The sequence below is a fragment of the Macaca fascicularis genome, chromosome 12 (genome assembly GCF_037993035.2).
Source record: "Macaca fascicularis isolate 582-1 chromosome 12, T2T-MFA8v1.1".
Lineage (NCBI taxonomy): Eukaryota > Metazoa > Chordata > Mammalia > Primates > Cercopithecidae > Macaca > Macaca fascicularis.
In genome coordinates, this window is record NC_088386.1 from 90,234,107 (window position 1) to 90,258,893 (window position 24,787).

The window sequence follows — 24,787 nt, forward strand, 5'->3', positions numbered from 1 at the left end:
ACCTACAGCTGAGGGTCCTGACTGTTAGAAGGAAAACTATCAAACAGGAAGGACACCTACACCAAAACCCCATCAGTACATCACCATCATCAAAGACCAGAGGCAGATAAAACCACAAAGATGGGGAAAAAGCAGGGCAGAAAAGCTGGAAATTCAAAAAATAAGAGCGCATCTCTCCCAGCAAAGGAGCGCAGCTCATCGCCAGCAACGGATCAAAGCTGGACGGAGAATGACTTTGACGAGATGAGAGAAGAAGGCTTCAGTCCATCAAATTTCTCAGAGCTAAAGGAGGAATTACGTTCCCAGCGCAAAGAAACTAAAAATCTTGAAAAAAAAGTGGAAGAATTGATGGCTAGAGTAATTAATGCAGAGAAGGTCATAAACGAAATGAAAGAGATGAAAACCATGACACGAGAAATACGTGACAAATGCACAAGCTTCAGTAACCGACTCGATCAACTGGAAGAAAGAGTATCTGCGATTGAGGATCAAATGAATGAAATGAAGCGAGAAGAGAAACCAAAAGAAAAAAGAAGAAAAAGAAATGAACAAAGCCTGCAAGAAGTATGGGATTATGTAAAAAGACCAAATCTACGTCTGATTGGGGTGCGTGAAAGTGAGGGGGAAAATGGAACCAAGTTGGAAAACACTCTTCAGGATATCATCCAGGAGAACTTCCCCAACCTAGTAGGGCAGGCCAACATTCAAATCCAGGAAATACAGAGAACACCACAAAGATACTCCTCGAGAAGAGCAACTCCAAGACACATAATTGCCAGATTCACCAAAGTTGAAATGAAGGAAAAAATCTTAAGGGCAGCCAGAGAGAAAGGTCGGGTTACCCACAAAGGGAAGCCCATCAGACTAACAGCAGATCTCTCGGCAGAAACTCTCCAAGCCAGAAGAGAGTGGGGGCCAATATTCAACATTCTTAAAGAAAAGAATTTTAAACCCAGAATTTCATATCCAGCCAAACTAAGTTTCATAAGTGAAGGAGAAATAAAATCCTTTACAGATAAGCAAATGCTTAGAGATTTTGTCACCACTAGACCTGCCTTACAAGAGACCCTGAAGGAAGCACTAAACATGGAAAGGAACAACCGGTACCAGCCATTGCCAAAACATGCCAAAATGTAAAGACCATCGAGGCTAGGAAGAAACTGCATCAACTAACGAGCAAAATAACCAGTTAATATCATAATGGCAGGATCAAGTTCACACATAACAATCTTAACCTTAAATGTAAATGGACTAAATGCTCCAATTAAAAGACACAGACTGGCAAACTGGATCAAGAGTCAAGACCCATCAGTCTGCTGTATTCAGGAGACCCATCTCACACGCAGAGACATACATAGGCTCAAAATAAAGGGATGGAGGAAGATTTACCAAGCAAATGGAGAACAAAAAAAAGCGGGGGTTGCAAAACTAGTCTCTGATAAAACAGACGTTAAACCATCAAAGATCAAAAGAGACAACAAAGGCCATTACAGAATGGTAAAGGGATCAATTCAACAGGAAGAGCTAACTATCCTAAATATATATGCACCCAATACAGGAGCACCCAGATTCATCAAGCCAGTCCTTAGAGACTTACAAAGAGACTTAGACTCCCATACAATAATAATGGGAGACTTCAACACTCCACTGTCAACATTAGACAGATCAACGAGACAGAAAGTTAACAAGGATATCCAGGAATCGAACTCATCTCTGCAGCAAGCAGACCTAATAGACATCTATAGAACTCTCCACCCCAAATCAACAGAATATACATTCTTCTCAGCACCACATCGTACTTACTCCAAAATCGACCACGTATTTGGAAGTAAAGCACTCCTCAGCAAATGTACAAGAACAGAAATTATAACAAACTGTCTCTCAGACCACAGTGCAATCAAACTAGAACTCAGGACTAAGAAACTCAATCAAAACCGCTCAACTACATGGAAACTGAACAACCTGCTCCTGAATGACTTCTGGGTACATAACGAAATGAAGGCAGAAATAAAGATGTTCTTTGAAACCAATGAGAACAAAGATACAACATACCAGAATCTCTGGGACACATTTAAAGCAGTGTGTAGAGGGAAATTTATAGCACTAAATGCCCACAAGAGAAAGCAGGAAAGATCTAAAATTGACACTCTAACATCGCAATTAAAAGAACTAGAGAAGCAAGAGCAAACACATTCGAAAGCTAGCAGAAGGCTAGAAATAACTAAGATCAGAGCAGAACTGAAGGAGATAGAGACACAAAAAACTCCAAAAAATCAATGAATCCAGGAGTTGGTTTTTTGAAAAGATCAACAAAATTGACAGACCACTAGCAAGACTAATAAAGAAGAAAAGAGAGAAGAATCAAATCGACGCAATTAAAAATGATAAAGGGGATATCACCACCGACCCCAAAGAAATACAAACTACCATCAGAGAATACTATAAACACCTCTACGCAAATAAACTGGAAAATCTAGAAGAAATGGATAAATTCCTGGACACTTACACTCTTCCAAGACTAAACCAGGAAGAAGTTGAATCCCTGAATAGACCAATAGCAGGCTCTGAAATTGAGGCAATAATTAATAGCCTACCAACCAAAAAAAGTCCAGGACCAGATGGATTCACAGCTGAATTCTACCAGAGGTACAAGGAGGAGTTGGTACCATTCCTTCTGAAACTATTCCAATCAATAGAAAAAGAGGGAATCCTCCCTAACTCATTTTATGAGGCCAACATCATCCTGATACGAAAGCCTGGCAGAGACACAACAAAAAAAGAGAATTTTAGACCAATATCCCTGATGAACATCGATGCAAAAATCCTCAAAAAAATACTGGCAAACCGGATTCAGCAACACATCAAAAAGCTTATCCACCATGATCAAGTGGGCTTCATCCCTGGGATGCAAGGCTGGTTCAACATTCGCAAATCAATAAACATAATCCAGCATATAAACAGAACCAAAGACAAGAACCACATGATTATCTCAATAGATGCAGAAAAGGCTTTTGACAAAATTCAACAGCCCTGCATGCTAAAAACGCTCAATAAATTCGGTATTGATGGAATGTACCTCAAAATAATAAAAGCTATTTATGACAAACCCACAGCCAATATCATACTGAATGGGCAAAAACTGGAAAAACTCCCTTTGAAAACTGGCACAAGACAGGGATGCCCTCTCTCACCACTCCTATTCAACATAGTGTTGGAAGTTCTGGCTAGGGCAATTAGGCAAGAGAAAGAAATCAAGGGTATTCAGTTAGGAAAAGAAGAAGTCAAACTGTCCCTGTTTGCAGATGACATGATTGTATATTTAGAAAACCCCATTGTCTCAGCCCAAAATCTCCTTAAGCTGATAAGCAACTTCAGCAAAGTCTCAGGATACAAAATTAATGTGTAAAAATCACAAGCATTCTTATACACCAGTAACAGACAAACAGAGAGCCAAAGCAGGAATGAACTTCCACTCACAATTGCTTCAAAGATAATAAAATACCTAGGAATCCAACTTATAAGGGATGTAAAGGACCTCTTCAAGGAGAACTACAAACCACTCCTCAGTGAAATCAAAGAGGACACAAACAAATGGAAGAACATACCATGCTCATGGATAGGAAGAATCAATATCGTGAAAATGGCCATACTGCCCAAGGTAATTTATAGATTCAATGCCATCCCCATCAAGCTACCAATGAGTTTCTTCACAGAATTGGAAAAAACTGCTTTAAAGTTCATATGGAACCAAAAAAGAGCCCGCATCTCCAAGACAATCCTAAGTCAAAAGAACAAAGCTGGAGGCATCACGCTACCTGACTTCAAACTATACTACAAGGCTACAGTAACCAAAACAGCATGGTCCTGGTACCAAAACAGAGATATAGACCAATGGAACAGAACAGAGTCCTCAGTAATAATACCACACATCTACCGCCATCTGATCTTTGACAAACCTGAGAGAAACAAGAAATGGGGAAAGGATTCCCTATTTAATAAATGGTGCTGGGAAAATTGGCTAGCCATAAGTAGAAAGCTGAAACTGGATCCTTTCTTTACTCCTTATACGAAAATTAATTCAAGATGGATTAGAGACTTAAATGTTAGACCTAATACCATAAAAATCCTAGAGGAAAACCTAGGTAGTACCATTCAGGACATAGGCATGGGCAAAGACTTCATGTCTAAAACACCAAAAGCAACGGCAGCAAAAGCCAAAATTGACAAATGGGATCTCATTAAACTAAAGAGCTTCTGCAGAGCAAAAGAAACTACCATCAGAGTGAACAGGCAACCTACAGAATGGGAGAAAATGTTTGCAATCTACTCATCTGACAAAGGGCTAATATCCAGAACCTACAAAGAACTGAAACAAATTTACAAGAAAAAAACAAACAACCCCATCAAAAAGTGGGCAAAGGATATGAACAGACATTTCTCAAAAGAAGACATTCATACAGCCAACAGGCACATGAAAAAATGCTCATCATCACTGGCCATCAGAGAAATGCAAATCAAAACCACAATGAGATACCATCTCACACCAGTTAGAATGGCGATCATTAAAAAGTCAGGAAACAACAGGTGCTGGAGAGGATGTGGAGAAATAGGAACACTTTTACACTGTTGGTGGGATTGTAAACTAGTTCAACCATTATGGAAAACAGTATGGCGATTCCTCAAGGATCTAGAACTAGATGTACCATATGACCCAGCCATCCCATTACTGGGTATATACCCAAAGGATTATAAATTATGCTGCTATAAAGACACATGAACACGTATGTTTATTGCAGCAGTATTCACAATAGCAAAGACTTGGAATCAACCCAAATGTCCATCAGTGACAGATTGGATTAAGAAAATGTGGCACATATACACCATGGAATACTATGCAGCCATCAAAAAGGATGAGTTTGTGTCCTTTGTAGGGACATGGATGCAGCTGGAAACCATCATTCTTAGCAAACTATCACAAGAACAGAAAACCAAACACCGCATGTTCTCACTCATAGGTGGGAACTGAACAATGAGATCACTTGGACTCAGGAAGGGGAACATCACACACAGGGGCCTATCATGGGGAGGGGGGAGGGGGGAGGGATTGCATTGGGAGTTATACCTGATGTAAATGACGAGTTGATGGGTGCAGCACACCAACATGGCACAAGTATACATATGTAACAAACCTGCACGTTATGCACATGTACCCTACAACTTAAAGTATAATAATAAATAAATAAATAAATAAATAAATAAATAAATAAAAAGAAAGTAATATCCACACTAACAATATTCAAAAATAAATTATAGTAAGATTTTAACACAAATGCAATACTCAAAATTGTTTCCAAAATATATAAAATTTTCTTTTTTAAAAACATCATACAGTGTGGACGCGGTGGCTCACGTCTATAATCCCAGGCTTTGGGAGGCCGAGGGAGGAGGATCATGAGGTCAAGAGATCAAGACCATCCTGGCCAACATGGTGAAACAACGTCTCTACTAAATATACAAAAAATTAGCTGGGCGTGGTGGTGCGCACCTATAGTCCCAGCTACTTGGGAGGCTGAGGCAAGAGAATCACTTGAACCAGGGGGGTCAGAAGTTATAGTAAGCCAAGATTGCGCCACTGTACTCCAGCATGGCAACAGAGCAAGACTCTGTCTCAAAAAAAAAAAACAAAAAACAAAAAACAAAAAAACAAAAAAAAACCAAACAAACAATCGTCAATATTTTACAATTTTAAAGGCAATGTAACATTATTATTGTTTTACTATACTGCTACCTAATTAAATACTCTCTTTCAGTGGCTCATATTGGCTGTTTCCATTTCTTTTACCTATTATAATTCAACCTTGAATAACTTGAAGGCTCTGGCAATTATCATGAATATGTGAGGTTTTTTTTTTTTTTTTTTTTTTTGGCGGCGGGGGACGGAGTCTCTCTCTCGCCAAGCTGCAGTGCAGTGGCACGATTTCGGCTCACTGAAACCTCTGACTCCCCGGTTTAAGTGATTCTCCTGCGTCAGCCTCCTGAGGAGCTAGTATTACAGGCATACCCCACCACGTCCAGCTAATTTTTGTATTTTCAGAAGATCGGGGGTTTCACCATGTTGGCCGGGATCGTCTCCATCTCCTGACCTTGTGATCCGCCCGCCTTGGCCTCCCAAAGTGCTGGGATTACAGGCGTGAGCCACGGCGCCTGGCCATGAATATGTTTTATAGTAATAAAATCAATTTAAGCTTTCACCAGAAGTGGTAAGAGAGATTTTCATAGTGACCATGCTGACAATTAATTTCCTTCTATTTCCTAATTTTGATAATAAAGAACTTTTCACAATAAGGAAAATATATTGTGATTATTTTAATTGACAGTTCTGTAATTATTTAATGAGATAAACATTTTCTCACACACATATTAACAATTTTATTTCATATTTTGAAAACTGCTTGCATCCTTTGCCAAATTGCTTTCTAGTTGGTTGTTTTGTTTTTATCTTGGTATACTTTCAAATCAAGTGGTAAATTAAAATTTAATAAAATAGGTAATTAATGTTATATATGTCTTAAGTATACCTCAAATATTGTCTTTAATTTAAATTCAATTATATAACATTTTATGAATCTAAGCATATCATTACCTCTAATCCTCTAATCTAATTCATTAGAGGTAAACCATTATATGAATATTTTTGTGACCATGAATTGTTCAGAAAGACCTGGCCCATACTTCTATTTACTTTTTACAATAGATTACTATTAATTTACTTATTTTAGCTCTTTATTACTTCAATTTTCCCCTCTGACTCCAATGTTTGGCTGCTTCAAATTCCCCCTAGAGATCTGTAAACCATTTCATTTTGGAGAACAGATTATTAATCTGTCATCTATCAATTATACCACTATTGTTTAATTCCAGCTATCATTAGCTAATATGGTTTTACCAGTCAAAGCTTATTTTAAAAATATTCTTCTGTCTTGACCCCTTTTGTGCCCCAAAATCAGTCACTTTAACTTCTCACTTTAATTTCCTAAGTTTAATGGCCAGGCTACATCAGTGATACTCAAACATTAACAAGAAGCATCCCAATCACCTGGAGTGCTTGCTAAAACATGTTTCTGGGCCCAAACTCTAGAGTTTCAGATTGAGTAAGTCCAGGATGAGTGTGTCTCAAAATGTGCATTTCTACCAAGTCCTTAGATAAGAGTAATACATTGCTAAGAAATTCTCAGGGGCTGGCACATGAAAGGACAATTTTTTAAAAAAACCATTGGACTGAGTGACCTCTTCCAAACTGAAAATCCTTTCCTGGTAAAAAAAAAAATAAGTGGTTAGTATAAGTGTGCAAACAGTTGGGCAAGCCATCAAATATTTCTATTTTATCAAAAATTAAAATTGACTTTCAACTTTGAGAACCTACCACTATAAGCTTCCTATTACAACCATCAAGATTGGAGCAAGATTCTGGGATCCTTGAACAATAAAGACTCTCTGGTCATCACTCTTGCATGCTTTTAATAGCTGAAACACCAGCACTCATAGTCTGCTTCTGTGCCAAGTTTAGACAATGGACTTTTTGTTAAGATTGGAAACCACAGACTTGGGTTGAAACTCTGTAGTGTACCACTTCAGTATTCCATTTCCTCAAAGGCAAATCACACAATTAGTGAGCTGCCAGGAAGCAAAGCGCAGGACAAATGGCCCTCTAGAGTTGATATATATTTTCTTCTCTCATCAAATCCCCATTCTCATCAACTTACTTAGAATTATTAAAACAAGACAGCAAACTGTGACATAAACTAGCCCAAAGGGAAGAAAACAACTCCTGCTACTCATTTCAATTGGTCAAGAAAATAAGAAAGTAAAAGGAAAATATATAACGCATATCTTAAGAAGATTTCTTAATACTATTTGGAGTATTTTTCTACTTCTCAAATTTGCCATAATTAACAGAGCAAGTTGAACTTCCTGACTATATTTTTGTATTAAACTATCCTCTGCCTTTTATCTTCTGTTTCCTATAATGCCTTTTTTTTCTGTCTTTTTCCTCTGGATTCTGAAGGACATCCACTGCCACTTAGTTCACATGACCAAAAAGCTCTATGTTGTGATTGTAATAATTTACACTCCAAACATCACTGTGTAAGAATTCTAGTTGCTCCAAATTATCACAACACTTGGTGAGGTGGTCTCTCATTGTGTTTCATTGGATTTTGTTTATTTTCATTTGCAATTATGTGTCTAAGCATAGTAGAGAAAGAGACAGGGAGAGAACTGCAAAACGTGGTGACTTTTTCTACTGCTTTAACTGGAGTCCCACCTTTGTCTTACACTGACCTGTGTGCTGTAACGTAGAGAATTCTCACAAAGATATTCTGGTCCATGTTTTGTTGATACACTCATGTCTATGAGGGAAGAAGAGCCTAAAACTTCCTAGTCCACAGTCTTGCTTACCCCACCTTTCTCTCTTTGTTGTTCTGATTTAGATTTTTCCTATTCCAAATGATGTTGAGCAATTTCTCATATGCTTCTCATGCAATTTTATACCATCTTTTCTGAAGCGTAAGTCCACGTCTCTGGCTCCTTCCATCTTCTTTGCCTATTTATTTTTTCCTTTGGCTTGTGTGCTTTATCATTGATTTAGAAATTCGTTAAGAAATTATGTATTTAATTGTCTATTATAATTATCTCTTCTGGCTTTCTTTTATTCTGAGGTAAGGGAGTGTTTTTATAAAAAGAAGTTCCTAAATTTGGGGAAGCCCAATTCATCAATAATTTTCTATATAATTTTTTAATCTAACATTTTAAAAAACCTTGTAAATGTTATCAGGAAAAAATCTTCTTTAATATATTCTAGAAATCTTATTAATCTATAATATTTTCATAACCTTCAGAACTGATTTTTGTACATTGTATAATAGTGATATAATTTATATTTTCTATATCGATAGTGATGTACCCAATAAATAGTCAACAAATAGACCTTTCTTTACTGGTCTGTGTTACTCCTTTGCTCTAAATTAAGTGGCATCTTATGCATATGGGTCTCTTTCTAGCATCTCTATATTTTTTATTGGACTGTTTATCTGTGTACCAACATTATATTCCCACAATTATAGATTCCTATATGTAAGCTTTGAAATCTGTAAAAGTGTGACCTGTAATTAAAATCTTGAAGTGTGTGTGTGTCTTCTCAACAATTTTAATTTTTGTGTAAATTCTTAAATCAGCTTTGTTGATTCCCACAAAAATATATTGAATCTTAATTAGTATTCAATTGATCCTTTTTGTTCTTCATCAAATTTGCCATATTTCTATAAATGTTATAAATATTTTCAAGAACATATTTTAATATTGCTAGGTTCTTTTGAGTTTTGGTCTTATATTTCAAATATTTTGCATTTTTTGTTTATTTGCATTTATTTCTCTTTTTATTATCTAATCTCTTAAAATTAACACTTGTCACATTAGTTTATAGCTCTTTTCTAATATTTGCATTTTATACTATAACTCCAACCATAGGGTTTGCTACAACCTTGTTTATTTTGTTATGTAATATTTATATTATCCTTTTGCTCAAATTTGTTTTGATCCATGGACTTTTCATTTTTTTACAATTTTAGAATCTAGATACAATTTCTAATAATTTTTCATCTCTAAGTTAATATTATTCAATACATAATCCTGGATATGGTACATTTGGCCAATATTAAGGATGTACCTGAAAAACTTGTATCATTATTGAATGCCAATAAAATTCATTTTTAAGTGCATCATTGATTTATTTGTGCATGCTTATTCTATTAGTTATTGGCAGAGTATTTTTAAGTTCCCTACTATGATTATGGATGTGATTATTTATTATTTACTTCTCTATTGTGTGTGTTCATATTATTAGATGCATACATACTTGAAATTATTGTATCTTACTGGTAGATGGAACTTTTTATCTTAATACACTTGATTTTGTATCTTCAGTGTTGGGTCTTGTTTGATAAGTCGATTATGTGTTTCAATTTCTATTTATTATTTTTGCTTTGGGCAATGAAACCACCCTTGCAAAAATCATAACTGAGGAAATTATGACAGTGAAAGAGATCTGACCTAACTGACTCGATCTTGCTTCTAACCTCCAAACTGTCCTTGTTCATTCCTGGGTGTAGGCCAAACTAACTTTGGGAGGAACTTGGTTTATAGTATAACTTTGAAACAAAGGCAGTAACAGCCCTTTCCCAAAACAAAATCCCCCCTTGCCTGGGACTAAACAGGCTTCAGGACTTAACAAATTAGCCACAAGATTAAAAATTATACTTTATGAGTCACTGTTGTAAAACCTGAGATCAGCTCTTGAGATATTTTGCCGACCCTGCATTGCAATGTACCAGTTGACACCACCCAAATTGATAAGCTGGCTCATCTGGTCCTGTGACCCCCACCCAGGAACTGACTTAGTACAAGAGGACAGCTTCAACTCCATCAGCACTTTCCGGAGCCCTACCCACCAAATTATCCTTAAAAACCCCAAGCCCCAAACTTTTGGGGAGGTTGAGTAATAACTCCATTTCCCACGTAGTATGGCCAGCCTCATATCAGTCACACTCTTTACTGTTATGCAATGGTCTCAGTGAGTTGATTTTATATGTGCAATGAGCAGGAAGAATCTGATGGGCAGTTACCATAACATTCTCTTGTTTTCTCTTATTTTATTTCTCACTAAAGGATAAAAATTCGATATTTAAAATATAATTAATTTTAACTCTCAGGGATTTCTAATTTTATTTCTGACAAATGGCCAGGAGCACTAATAATAATAGACTATTTTAATATAATAGTAAGGATTAAGATTTTCCGCTGAACTTCAGTCTAATTAAGAGTGATACAATTTATTTTACATATATTTTACACGTTCAGAATCTCAATTCAAAGTGTGAATGGTTTGCAGCTAGGGACAAACAACATAAAAAATGTCACAGACTGATGGCTTAAACAACAGAAACTTATTGTGTCACAGTTTGTAGGCTAGAAGCCCAAGATCAAGATTCAGGGCAGTTTGCTTTCTGATGAGGTCTCCCTTCCTGACTTGTAAATGGCTGTCTTCTTGCTATGTCCTCACGTGGATTTTTCTCCATATCTGCTTGTGGAGCAAGCCAGAGATCTGATTTTCCTTCCTTTTATAAGGACACCAATTCTATTGGATTAGGACTCTACCTTTATGACCTCATTTAACCTTAACTACCTCCTTAGAGGCCCTATCCTTAAGCAGAGTCATACTGGGGGCTTTAGACTTTAACACATGAATTTTCAGGGGAGGACACAAAGATTCAGTCTACAGCAGTCTGTCCTTCTCCACAACCTACCCCAAAATTATATCTTTTTCTCATTTAAAATATGCTTACTCTAACACAGCCCCCAAAGTTATAACTTATTCCATCATCAAGTCTAAATTTTGAAGTCCAAAGTCTCATCTAAACATAATCTAAATTGAGGGAAAATTCATCTCAGCTGTGAACCTGTGAAACCAGAAAAGTTATATGCTTCCAAATTACAGTGGTTGGAAATGCCTAGAATAGATAAATATTTCCATTCCAAAAGGGAGAAATCAGAAAAGAAATGGTGATTCATCACAAGAAAGCCCGAAACCAAGCAAGGCAAATTCCATTAGACATTAAGCTCAAGAATAATCCTCGTTTGTTTAATGCTCTACTATCCAAGTCCACTGGGATGGCAATATTACTCTTGTGGCTTTGTGGGATGCTTTTACTTTTTCAGCTTGGTAGGATATCCCAGCTCCCACGTCCGCATTGTTCTCTATGGTGAGGAGTGACTAGCCTGCTGAAATCTAGAAGGAAGCATCCTTTTTCCCTACTCCTATCCCATCCCTTCAAACTCACACTTCCCATACCCATTTTCTCCAGCCTGCGGTGGGAGGGGCAGCCTTGATGATCTCTGAATAGCTACAGGGCCATTCTTCCCTTTTCTTAATGGAGAAGACACTTGTAGTCATCCTTCATTCCATTCTAATTTTTCGGTTTCCTTTAGTCTTAGCTGGCAGTGTTTCTGCTAGTACCATCCCTTTACTCCTAATTTATCCTGAGATGGCTGATTAAATCCATAGATCACATCCATACTAACTGCCTTATCAAATGGTTGTTCAGCCATGCCCTTGGTGCTCTCTCCAAACGTGCTTCTTCATTTTTTACAATATGGATAGGCTGTGAATTTTCCAAATCTTAAATTCTGGTTCATTTTTCCTTAACAATTTCTTCATCAACCCATCTTTCTTCTCTCACATTTTACTGTAAACAATTAGGAGGACTCAAGTCACACCTTCAATGCTTTGCTTAGGAATCTTCTCTGCTAAACAGTTTTTTCACTCACAAGTTCACTTTCCATTAAACACTAGAACACAGTTTAACAAAGTTCTTTGCCACTTTCTAAAAAGGATCATCTATTTATCAGTCTTTAGTAACCTGTTCCTCATTTTTGTAAGACTTCACAAGAATCAGCTTTCATATTCATATTTATACCAACATTCTATTCATAAGGATATAGGTATTCTCTAAGATGATAAAGATTTTCTTTATAATTCCCCTCTTTTCTTCCTGAGTCCTCACCAGAATCACCGTTAAGGTCTATATTTCTAACAGTAATCTGTTTTTTAAAAACTAGGCTATTTCTAGCATGCACCTCAAAACTCTTTCAACCCATCACCCAATTCCAGAGCTGCTTTCACACTTCTAGGTATTTGTTATGGCAGATTGTTATTGCATCCCACTTTTGGTACCTAAATCTGTACTAGTTTGCTAGGTAACACAATACCACAGACCTGGTGGCTTAAACAACAGAAATGTATTTACTCACTGTTCTGGAGGCCAGAAGTCCAAGATGTATGTTCCAGATGTTTTGGTTTCTGGGGAGGACTTTCTTTCTGGCTTGTGGACAGTTCTCGCTTTGTACTTGCATGGCCTTTCCTCATTGCATGAATCTTCAGAGAGGAAGAGCTTTGATCTCTCTTCCTCTTAGAAGAACACCAATTCTATTGTATTAGGGCCTCACCCTTCTGACCTTATTTAACCTTAATTACTTCCTTATAGGCCCTGTCTCCAAATATAGTCATATTAAACACTAGTATTTTAATATATGAATTTTGGGGGAACTCAAAAATTCAGTCCATGATAATCAGGGTTGCCACCCCTTCACATTCTCACATTACTTTTTCTTATTGTAACACCAAGAGACTGTCACAATTTGCACATCTTCGGGGCATCCCAGCCTCCTGTGCAAGAATTAGCTAGTATTCCTGATATAAAACTCAGCATAAATGCCAATATTATCATTAAGCCTTTCATTCTTCTTCTGAATCTTGGCACACCCCGTGTAAGTATGCACACACACACATCTCTGTTTTGAATCAGAAAAGAGTTCTCAAACATTAGAGTTTATCAGAGATAAATTAAAGTAGTTTTTGCTGAAATTATGCATCCTCAAATAAAGGTAAGATATTAAAGTAATTCCCTGTTGAAATCTTAACCTACACTGGCTTGTGATAGTTCTTTCTCCTAGCAAAGCTAAGCATTGTACATGAAATAATTTAGTATAAACAAGAAAGAAAGGCCAGTGGTAAAGAATATGATTTTAGGCCGGGCGCGGTGGCTCAAGCCTGTAATCCCAGCACTTTGGGAGGCCGAGACGGGCGGATCACGAGGTCAGGAGATCAAGACCATCCTGGCGAACACGGTGAAACCCCGTCTCTACTAAAGAAATACAAAAAACTAGCCGGGCGAGGTGGCGGGCGCCTGTAGTCCCAGCTACTCTGGAGGCTGAGGCCGTAGAATGGCGTGAACCCGGGAGGCGGAGCTTGCAGTGAGCTGAGATCCGGCCACTGCACTCCAGCCTGGGCGACAGAGCGAGACTCCGTCTCAAAAAAAAAAAGAATATGATTTTAAAATGTATCTCTCATATATTATTAAGAGTAGGAACTAGAAACAAATTAACTGGGTTTTAATTTTAGCTCTGCTGTTTACCAACTGTGAGAGGTTAGGCAAATTACTTAATCTATTTGTAGCTAATTTTCCTTTTGTAAGTGAGTATAACAATCCTACTTCCTAGAGATGTCATGATACGTTATGAATATTAAATAAATCAAAATATGTAAAACCATTAGAACAATGTCTGGTACATAAAACATAAGTGTATACAATTATTATTATGTTTAGCATGCTATTATTATTAGCATTATAATTATTATTTGGTTGATCAGAATAATCTAAGGGCACCTCTTCAGATGTTAGAAACATTCTAGTTTAATCATTAGTAAGATTCAAGTATTACTGCTTACTTTTTCTTAATGTTATTGAAATAATATAGCCTATTTTGCTCTTTATTGAGTGTGTACATTGATATGCTCTTTCATATATGTCTATTAATCTCTTCAGAATGTATTGATTTTTGTAGTTCAGGTTGAAGTGTATTTTGAGATTACTAATAATAACTTAATATCCCATTGTTAGACAAGATACTCTTTCTTTTATGGAAATAAACTTAAAATATTTATCTTAATTTATTTATTTTTTACATTAAAGCTTCATTATCAAGATCTCAGAACAATGCATGTGATCAAATTAAAAGACAAAGCCACAGAAAAGTTTTCCAGCCATGAGTGAAAATAAGGCTATAGAATACCAGGTTATATTAAATAACAGATACCCTTGTTGAATGATTATATGGACTTTTAAAAATACCACAGAGACCCCACAAATATATAAAATACATGTCAATAAAAAAATTAAATACATAAATAAAAAAAATCAAAGAGGCAAAAAAGGATAAAAAATAGAATGCAAAACACTTGACTACCACTCTCCACCTAAATATGAGAACAACTCATTCTCTTTAATCTATTATGAATTGAATGTTCTTTCTGTTGACAAAAGACTTAAAGCAATTTGGAACTTGTGATATACGCTTTGATTTCTGAAAAAGAAAACATTTAAAAAGCAAGTTCCCCAAAATATGCTATTAATAAATAGTCATATGGAAAACAGATAAAATGACTAAGACTAAAATGATGAAAAGGCAGAAAACGCATTTACAAGTACCTGTTCACAATAACATTGAGTTAGATTTTACATCATTAACAAGTTAATATATATCAAGGTATTTTCAAATTCCTTAACACTTTTTACACCTGAAAATTAAATTTTAAAATAGTATGCCTTTCTATTGAAAATAATAGAGAAAAAAATTTTGTTACTCTCTCTTGATCAAAAGTACATTATTGAGTTAAATAAAAATTGTGAGAACATGTGACATATATTAGGTTTTGTGTTTGTTGTGGGAATTAAAAAACTATAAACATAAATTAATTAATATCTCCTGTCTTCTTTAATGTTATTTCATATCATTGGAAAATATATTTAATGTGTAATAGCTAAGAGCCATAAAATAATGAATTTACTGTGAAAATAAAATATTTCAGAATATAAAATATAATAATCATACTTTCTATAGTGCATACATTTATATATACTTATGATTTTGATCTTAACACTATTGATAACAAACTAGATATTTGACAGATTGTGAAATATATTGATAATTTGGGGTATGGAATGTTATATTTTATTTTTGCATTTTATATTAACTGATTACATCATTCTTGAAATTGGTCATGTTACCATCTTCATTTTACATATTAAAAAATTATCTCCGTGGGGATTAAATAACTTGCTCAATGTCACACCGGGTCCTGTCTTTAATGTCTGCTAATAACCATGTTACTTCAACTCATGGAGATAATATATTCATTTCTAATGTAATTCCCAGATCAATATTTCCTTTTTTTTTTTTTATTTTTTATTTTTTGAGACAAGGTCTCACTCTGTTGCCCAGGCTGGAGTGCAGTGGTGCAGTCATGGACTCACAGTCCACTACAGCCCTGACCTCCTGGCTCAAGCAGCTCCCTCCCTCTGCCTCCCAAATAGCTGGGACTACAAGGGCTCCCTGTGTTGCCCAGGCTGGTCTCGAACTCCTGTGCTCAAGTGAACCTCCCAAATCAGCCTCCCAAACTGCTGGTATTACAGGTGTGAGCCACTACGCCCAGACCAATATTTCTTATAATAACAACTGTCCCATCTCTGAATTTATTAGTCATTAAAGTAATTAAGACAAAAATGAAAAATATATTTTATATAGTCTACTTTTTCATGTATTTATTTTTTGAGATATAAGTCACATACTATAAAATATTCTTTTTAAAGTATACAATTCAGTGATTTTTAATATAGTCACAAAGTAGTGCAAACATTACCACAGCTAATTCCAGAAAATTTCCATCACCCTAAATGTAAGCCCTGTATACATTAGCAGTCATTCCTCATTGTCCCCCACACAGACCTAAGACACTGGCAAAAACTAATCTCCATTCTGTGTCTATCAATTTGCCTATTCTGGGCATTTCATATAAATGGAATCATAACATATGTGGCTTTTTAAAATTTTTTCACTTAACGTTTTCAAATTCATCCATTGTAACATGTCTCAGAACTTCATTCCTTTTAATTGCAAATAATATTCCTTTGTATGGATATATATCATTTTATTTATCACTTCATCAGTTAATAAAGACATGAATAGTCTCCAACTTTTGTACAAGTTCTTGTACATACTATTTCAGTTCAGTGTATGTCTTAGAGTAGAAATGCTGGCCATATAACTCTATGTTTAATATTTTGAGAAATATCCAAACTGTTTTCCAAAGTGGCTGCACCACTTTTCATTCTCACCAACAATAAGGAGGTTTCCATATTCTCCACATCCTTGTCATCATGTCTTTTTTATTTTTGCCATCCTGGTGGGTGTTTAGTTATATCTCATTATGGTTTTGATTTTCCTTATGGATAATGATGCTGAGCATCTTTTCATATGTTTATTGGCTATTTGTATATTTTTGGAGAAATATCTGTTCAGATCCTCTGTCTAAACTTTTTTAAAAAACATTATCGAGTTGTTAAGATTGTATATATAATGGATACAAATTTCTTATTTGATATATAATCTAAAAACACTGTCTCCCATTCTGTGTTTCTAGGTAATGTGGATTGCAGTTAAATCTTCTAATTTTCATGAATTCTATTTTTTCTTGCGCTTTTGGCATTATATCTAAAGTCATAAATATGAAATCCTGTATTGTTCTTTAAGTTTTATAGTATTAACTGATACATCTAGTTCTTTGATCAATTTTCAGTTCATTTTTGTATATGATGTGAAAATAAAAAATATATTCTTTTGCATATGGCTATCCAAATGTTCCAGCACCATTTGTTAAAAGACAACTCTTTTCCCATTGAATGACTTTAGCACTCTTGTTAGAAAGCAATTAATTAAAGATGTTTGGGTTAATTTTTGGATTTTCAATTGTATTCTACTGATCTATACATCTATCAGTATGTCTTTTTTACTGTAGCTGTGCAGTAAATTTTTAAAGCTGCAAGTGTGAGCCTTCCAAATTTGTTCTTTTTTAATACTGCTTTGGGCATTCTAAGTCCTTTGCATTTATTTCAATATTAATTTTAGGATTAGCTTGTCTATTTCTGCAAAAGACGAAAGTTGAGCTTTTGATAAAAATAGCATTAAGCCTATAGACCAATTTCTTCCCGTCCATGTATATGTGATATATTTTCATTTGTTTAGTATTCCATTGGTCTCTTTCAAGAATGTTTTGTAGTTGTCAATGTACAAGTGTTCCATGTCTTTGGTTAAATTTGTTCCTATGCGTTCTATTTTTTGATAGTACTATAAGTGGAATTCTTTTAATTTCAATTTTAGATCATTCATTGCTAGCTTGTAAAAATACATTCCATTTATGTATGTTCATCTTTTATCCTGCCACCTTGCTGAACATATTTATCAGCTCTAATAGGTTTTTGGTTTGTTTTTTTTTTTTGGTCTGTTTTTTTCTTTAGGTTTTTCTTTTGTTAACTGAAAAAAAAATCAGACTTTTAAAATACTTCAAAGAGGTTTATTCTGAGCCAATATGAGTAACCAAAGACTGGAGAAACAGTCTCCAGAGGGCCTGAGAAAGTATACCCGAGGCAGTAGAATTAAAGTGTGGTTTTATACATTTTAAGAAGGCAAGAATTACATGCAAATTCATAAATCAATATGAAGGTATAACTTGCTTTGACTCAAAAAGGTGGGATATCTTGACGTGAGTGCTTACAGGCTATAGGTATATTCTGAAATTCTTCAATGTGTAATCAGTTAAAGGTGTAATGATTTGTCTAAAAATTTGGAATCAGCAGAAAGAAATGTTTTAAGTTAAGGTAAGGAGGTCTGTTAACCAATTCACTGCGTCAGAGTGACCTGAAGGGGTGTATGATTTAATCCTTGTCTAACGTGGCCTTTGGTCATATTTATAATTTGGTATTTCATTGTCATAAAAAATTTATTTTGTTAGTTTGATGATCTATATTTCAATATTAATGCTGGTCAGTTGTGTCTAAACTTCAAAAGAGAGGGAATGTAACAGTGTGTGTCCAGCCTCCCTTCCTGTCTTGGCTGGGAATCCATTTTTAAATTTTTTCTGGGGTCCCCTTGGGCAAAATGGGTTCTGTTCAGTCAGTGGGGGTTAGAGTTTTATTTTTAGTTTACATTATAGAATAACATCATATGGAAATAGATAGTTTACATCTTCATTTATAATTTCTACTTTTTTTCTTTTTCTTATCACGTAAGACATTTAAAAATGACATTTCTTAGTCTTTTTCATCTAGATAGGTCCAAATAACATGTTGAGCTGATGGATCATATTGAAAATAATTTTAACATGTAAGCCATTTTGTAAACTGTTGATATAGGAGTTAAAGATAAATTATTTGGGCAGATAGTGAGGGTAAGGAAGTACTTAGTAAGGCTTTTATTTTAATAAAAAGCAGCCCCCAAACCATTTCTTTTCTAACAGAATGCAGCCTGAAAAGTCGAGCTTCAAGCATACATAACCAAGCTGGAAGCTTGCAGAGATGAATGCTGGCAGCTATACTAAAAGCCAGGTACACTCAACAAGGCGATTTCTCGCTCCCTTCTCTTTGCCCGCGAAGCGTACAGTAAAGAGAAGACAAGTGAAAAGTCCATTTGTAAAATAAGATTAGGGCAGGGTTTACACCACCCTTTACACAAAGAAGGATTACATAGCCTTCTTTGTGTGCTATGTAAACGTCACAACAGGTCAAAGCAATCTGTGGGCCCTATGTAAAATAGACACCACCTCCTCATGCCTGCCTATAAAATCTGCTGCAGTTCGCTGCAGGCTGGCTTTTCCCTTTCAAGAGGGAGCGAGCTGCTCACTTCTCTTTTCTTCTGCCTATTAAACTTTCCAGTCCTTAACACACCCACAAGTGTCCGTGTCCTTAATCTTCTTGACATGAGATGATGAACCCCAGATACTTACCCCAGACAACATCACTTTATCTGTGGGCTCACTCAGGATCAGAACCAGAATGGAAGGTATAATCACTGGAGTGGTAAGAATGGGAGCGAACCTCAAATCTGTCCTTTAATTTTGAGGCTCTCAGCCTCCATTTTGGAATGAAAGCAAAGTAAATTCCAAATACTGGGCCCCCTTCAGCCATTTAAAAATGATTAGCATGGCTGCCAGCCTTACAAGACTCGGGGGACAAGCTTGCTGGGGAGAACATGGAGAATTCCCCAGTACCCACAGGTTGCTGGGTGTATTGGCCATGTTTGAACCAGTTTCCTTTCATGGAGGACCTAGCCATCACGTGGGACTGGAAAAGGTCCTGGAGCAACTGAGGATTTCTGGCCAGGGCTACCCCTTGATGTTATCCAAAGGCTTCTGGACTGACCCCAGCCTTTGACCGCCAATGGGGTGTTGGCAACAGGATCTCCAATGTTCCTATCATAATTTGCTCCTTTTCTGTCCACAACTGCCATGTCTTCTATCCTTTCTCTATATGGAATGCCATGGGAGTTTTCCACTTCAGGGGTAATCTTATTAGGCGAGATCAGGAAATTCCATAGTAACCAGAGATATAGCTCAGAGGAATGCTGTTGTAATTTTCTAGAAACAGCAGGCCTGGGCACCACAGTGGCATCTCACTCTCCACCCTTGGTCTGGAGAGCATACAGCATGTCAAGGTTACTCTCTGACCTTGGTCTGAAGGGCACATGGCATTTCCAGATCACTCTCTGCCCTTGGTCTGGAAAGCACATGGCATGTCAAGTTCACTCTGACCTTGGTCTGGAAATCACATGGCATTTCAAGGTCAATAGCGCCACCTAGTGGAATAAAAATCATCTCCATGAGGCTCATTGTCAGTCCTTTACTGTAACACTGCAGCTTCTCAATTCTCCCTTTTGTGCCCCAATACTGTAAAACAGGCTCTATGCCCCTTCTGTGACCGGCAAGCCTCTGCCTTCAACAATTAGGAGGAAAATGTCCTCCAGAACTAAATTTTAGTTCTGATACTGTCCCTCAGCAGGAAAACTGCCATTAGGTCCGTATATTCCTTTAAGGCACCTATTCTGTCTCCAATTAAAACAGTACTTACTTAGTAAGGGGATTTTAAGTCCAGAAGTTAACCGGAAACATTCTGTAAGGGGAAACACCTTAGCATAGGCCATAATAGCAAGATACAGAATTAAATCTAGTACCCTCCCCCTCTGGAGCCTTGCCCAAAGACAACTATTAAATAGTCTTTCCCAAGATCCATTTTTCAGGGAGGCACATAGATCACACAAGTCTAGGAAGTCAAAGTAGAATCACAGGCGGAGAACTTGCTGCCTGGTTATGCATGACTAATCTCATCATGTAGTTTCTCTGGTTCCATAGCTTGAAGAGTCATGCCCATAACCATGGGCAGCACATTTAACAAGATGCTGGGATCCAGGAACTAAGGAGAGAAAACAGTAGGGGGAACACTCCCACTGTCTTCCTTTCCCCTCCTGGGACATACCAAAAGAAAGGAGACTACAGGGACTCCTTTTTCTTGCTTCTCTTTCTAAATGGGTAACAGACCATCTTCAGTTTGCACCCCTCTGGAGTGCCTCCTGAAGCACAAGGACTCCTTTGACCCTGAGACTTTGAAGAAAAAGCAGTTCATTCTCTTTTTCACAAGGGCCTGGCCTTCTTACTAGACCTTTGCAAGCATTGCAAAATCAACCTAGCTCTTCTAGTAGCCATATCAGGCAGGCCTATAGAGAATGATTCCCCAAAGTTAGAGAAGCAACTTCCAGGGGAATAATATGAGGATCCCCCTTATTCAGCAAACCTCAAGCTCCCTTCTCATTACAGGACCTCAGGCAAATAAAGGGAGACATAGGCCAATTTTCTGACAATACTGATAGGTATATAGAAGCTTTCCACAATTTAACTTAGGTGTATAACCTCTCATGAAGGAATGTTATGCCATTCCTAAGCCAAATCCTAACGGCAGCTGAAAAACAGGCAACTCTGTAGGAAGCAGGGCATTTCAGAGATGAGCAATATGTCTCTTATAGTAGGTCAAAAAGGAAGAGAAAATAAGGAAAGTGAAGAAATAGAAAAATCATAATTCCCAATAGAAATAGAGGCAGAAACTGTTGACAGCCCTAAATTGAAACCTTCAAATGCAACTTCCAGATGCCCTGGCCCTGCCTGCCCCCATCCACATTGTCAGCTTCAGTTCTACCACCCAAACCCCAGATTTTTCTATGGTATTTTTACTTCCTTCTTTCACAGTTAAAAATGGCTTCTATCTCTTCTTTTATAATGTTATTCCAGCCTGGGACAAGTTAATTTCCCCAAGACTTAAAATGCTTGGCTTAGAGTTGAGCGTGGGGGAAAGGAACCCAGAAGCCTCACATGCTGGCAAAAGAGTAAAAGGTTTTTTTTTTTTACCAGTCGAGCTTTTGGCTTTTCTCTCTGTGAGAACTGCTAAAAGGGATAATAAGAATTATTGTTTATATTCTCTGTGAAGTTTTAATTAATGAAAAATGATTTGTGAGATTGGTCTTAAGCTATAGCCAATCTGATGTACTTTGTTTGTCTTTCTTTATGGTTCTTTAAAAAGAAATGGGGGGAGGTAACTTAGGTTAGAATGCAGGCCCAGGACCCCATAAGCCTGCTGCTCAAGCCAGCTCAACAAAATGTTCAGTGACAAACTTGACTACAGCCCTCCATCTTGTTTAATGTCTTTGGGAACATGACCTGTAACCATGTGGCCATAGATTGTCTTAGTCTGTGCCATTTTACAGTGGTGGTGATCTGGACGGGGTCAGCTGATCCATCAAGGGCAGGATTTACAAAATACCTTAAGCACTGATCTTGAGGGCAGTTTAGGGAGGGTCAAAAATCTTGTAGCCTTCAGCTGCGTGATTCCTCAGCTATGGTTTCTAACCTTGTGCCTAGTTTCTTGGTCTGGTCCCTGGGAAAGAGAGATATATATCTTTAGAAGGGGCCACTATCATCTCTGTTTTGGACTCTAAACTGCAAACCAAGCTTCTCTCAGCATTTGTTCAGCCTATGGCCAGGGCTGGGCAGGGACAGCTTGGGGACTGGAAGCAAGATGTAGGTGGTTGGGTTGGATGTCTTTCACTGTTTCAGTCATGGTTTTGAAATGGCATTTTCAAAAGCTGCTTACAGTCCCTTTGAAAAACACCTCCTACACTCGTGGCTAAGTCATGACCTAATTAAGGCTTGTTGTAACGTTCAAAAGCCAAAACTCTTAACTGCTTGGCATGGCTAAAGTTAAGTAACAAGGGATTAAAATATATTTTTTAAAATAGTGCTCAGCTTAATTAAAAATTATATCCAAGTTATAGGTATATTTAAAAGGCTTTTTTTTTTTCTTCTTGGATCTTGTTTTTCTGGAAAAAGGTTATCATTTTTTCTTTTCTTTTCAGTCAACTTAAGTATTTTTCTCCATTTCTTTGTCTTGCCACTCCTCACACACACAAGAGCGTCCCTAAGACAACTTCTGGTAGCCTGGAACTCCTTGGGAAAAAAAGAGGAGGTGCCACATACCCTGTTTTGAGAAAAAAAATCTCCGTTTTCCTCATGAAACCCAAGGAATTAAAAGTGAATGCATGTCTCTCAAAATCAAGGCCCCATTGTGTTTTGCATTGTTTTCTCTGACAGCATTGAGTTTTGGGGGTATCAAATGACTTTGCATTGGGAGAGAGCTTTCGTGTGTAATAACCATGTAGGAAATATACTTTGAATGATGGCTAATAGTAGTGATGGATGGATACTTAACCCTTTGCACATTAGAATCAGAGAAGCATGCTATTGGCCACCTGAAAGATACGAAAACATCCTCACCCCCATTAAGAGATGAGGAGACTCCCATGAGGGAGAATGGGCTGGTTATAAAATGGGCTGATTGGCTCTGGTTTTCCTTGAAATCAAATGTATGGTAGAAGCACTCCACCATCTTCTCTTATATTATCTCCCTCCTTTGAGGGATCCAAGATCCAGTATAAAATGGCACCCTTAATTTTGGGGATCTGTGTTTGTCTTCAGCTGTGCCTGCTTATTAGACCTTAAAAATGCTTGCTTTCCTGGCCCTGTTTCTCCAAGCTCTACCCTGAAGCTAGTAATCCAATTAAGAAAGTAGCAAATAAAACATCTTGCAAGTGCTGAATCTTTTGCCTGTCTGTGTATATATGTGCGTTGTGTGTAATGTCTATAAAAAGAGCTCTAATTATTGAGATAAAGAAAAATAAGCTCTTAAAATATTTTTAAAGAAAAAATAAAAGCCGTAATGCCTTTTAGTTCACATGACTTTAATCTTTAAGACATAAAAATAGTCTTAAGGATTATTGGTAAAATACAAGTGTCATCAAAATGTAAACAGGTGATATCATTTAAGAAAGATACTAGGTTTGCTAAGTGTGTCAAGGTTGTAAAGTGCCTGTTTCACAACTTGGTAAGGCCTCAGGACTTATGAAATTAACCGCTATGCTGAAAAAAAGTCAGACTTTGTGCCTAGTACATAATCAAAACAATGTACCAGGTTTCACACTAAAGTTAAAATTTGCTAAAAGTTACCATCATAACACGTAATTTAAACTACTAAAAATAAATTTACATGCAAAGTGTGTAAAATCAGTGGAGTGTATTTTCTAGTAAAAGATTATGAGAAGGCTTGGAAATGTAAAATTGTGCCTAGTCATAAATTAGTGTCTTAAATTAGATAAGAAAGCTGAAGGTTTAAGCAAGTTATATAAAGATTGTAAAAATTAATCTGGCAAAAATCCCATGTGTAAACATTAACTAAATTCAAAAGAGTATTATTTGGTCTTTTCATGAATAGAGCATTGAAATAAAAGCACAACAAGATTGTCTTAAGATACAAACCTGCTCTTTAACAAAACGGTTATAAAAGGTTTATAAAGATTTCAGCTCATGGTCAAATTGATTAAAACTAAATGGAATTGTCTATAAGGTTTAATTAAAAACTTGGGTTAACATTAATAAACTAATGCAAGGGTAAAATTTCTCTTTGAGCAGAATTTTCATGTACTAGTAAAGACTAATGAACAGTTTTTGCCTTTTGGGTCGTTTTGGCAAAATGAATAATTTATGGTAATCTGGAATTCTATTTCATGACATCAAGTATTTTAAACTGTTAACATTTAACAGCCTTCTCAAAATCAAACTTCAAGTTTCAAAATTGTCTTTCCTAATGCCTGGCTTTCTGGAGGGTTCAGATGGCCCTTGAAGCATCCACAGGATTATTTGACATGTTTAGTCACATGGGATTGTCAAAATGATGTTCAATCTTCT

At 36.5% G+C, this 24,787-nt stretch overlaps 1 long non-coding RNA gene across 1 annotated transcript in view; it reads left to right on the top strand.

The window, feature by feature from the left end:
• LOC135966585 (uncharacterized) overlaps window positions 1-24,787 on the top strand; it is a 275,133-nt gene that overhangs the window by 249,655 nt on the left and 691 nt on the right. The gene's annotated exons all lie outside the window — the stretch shown is intronic.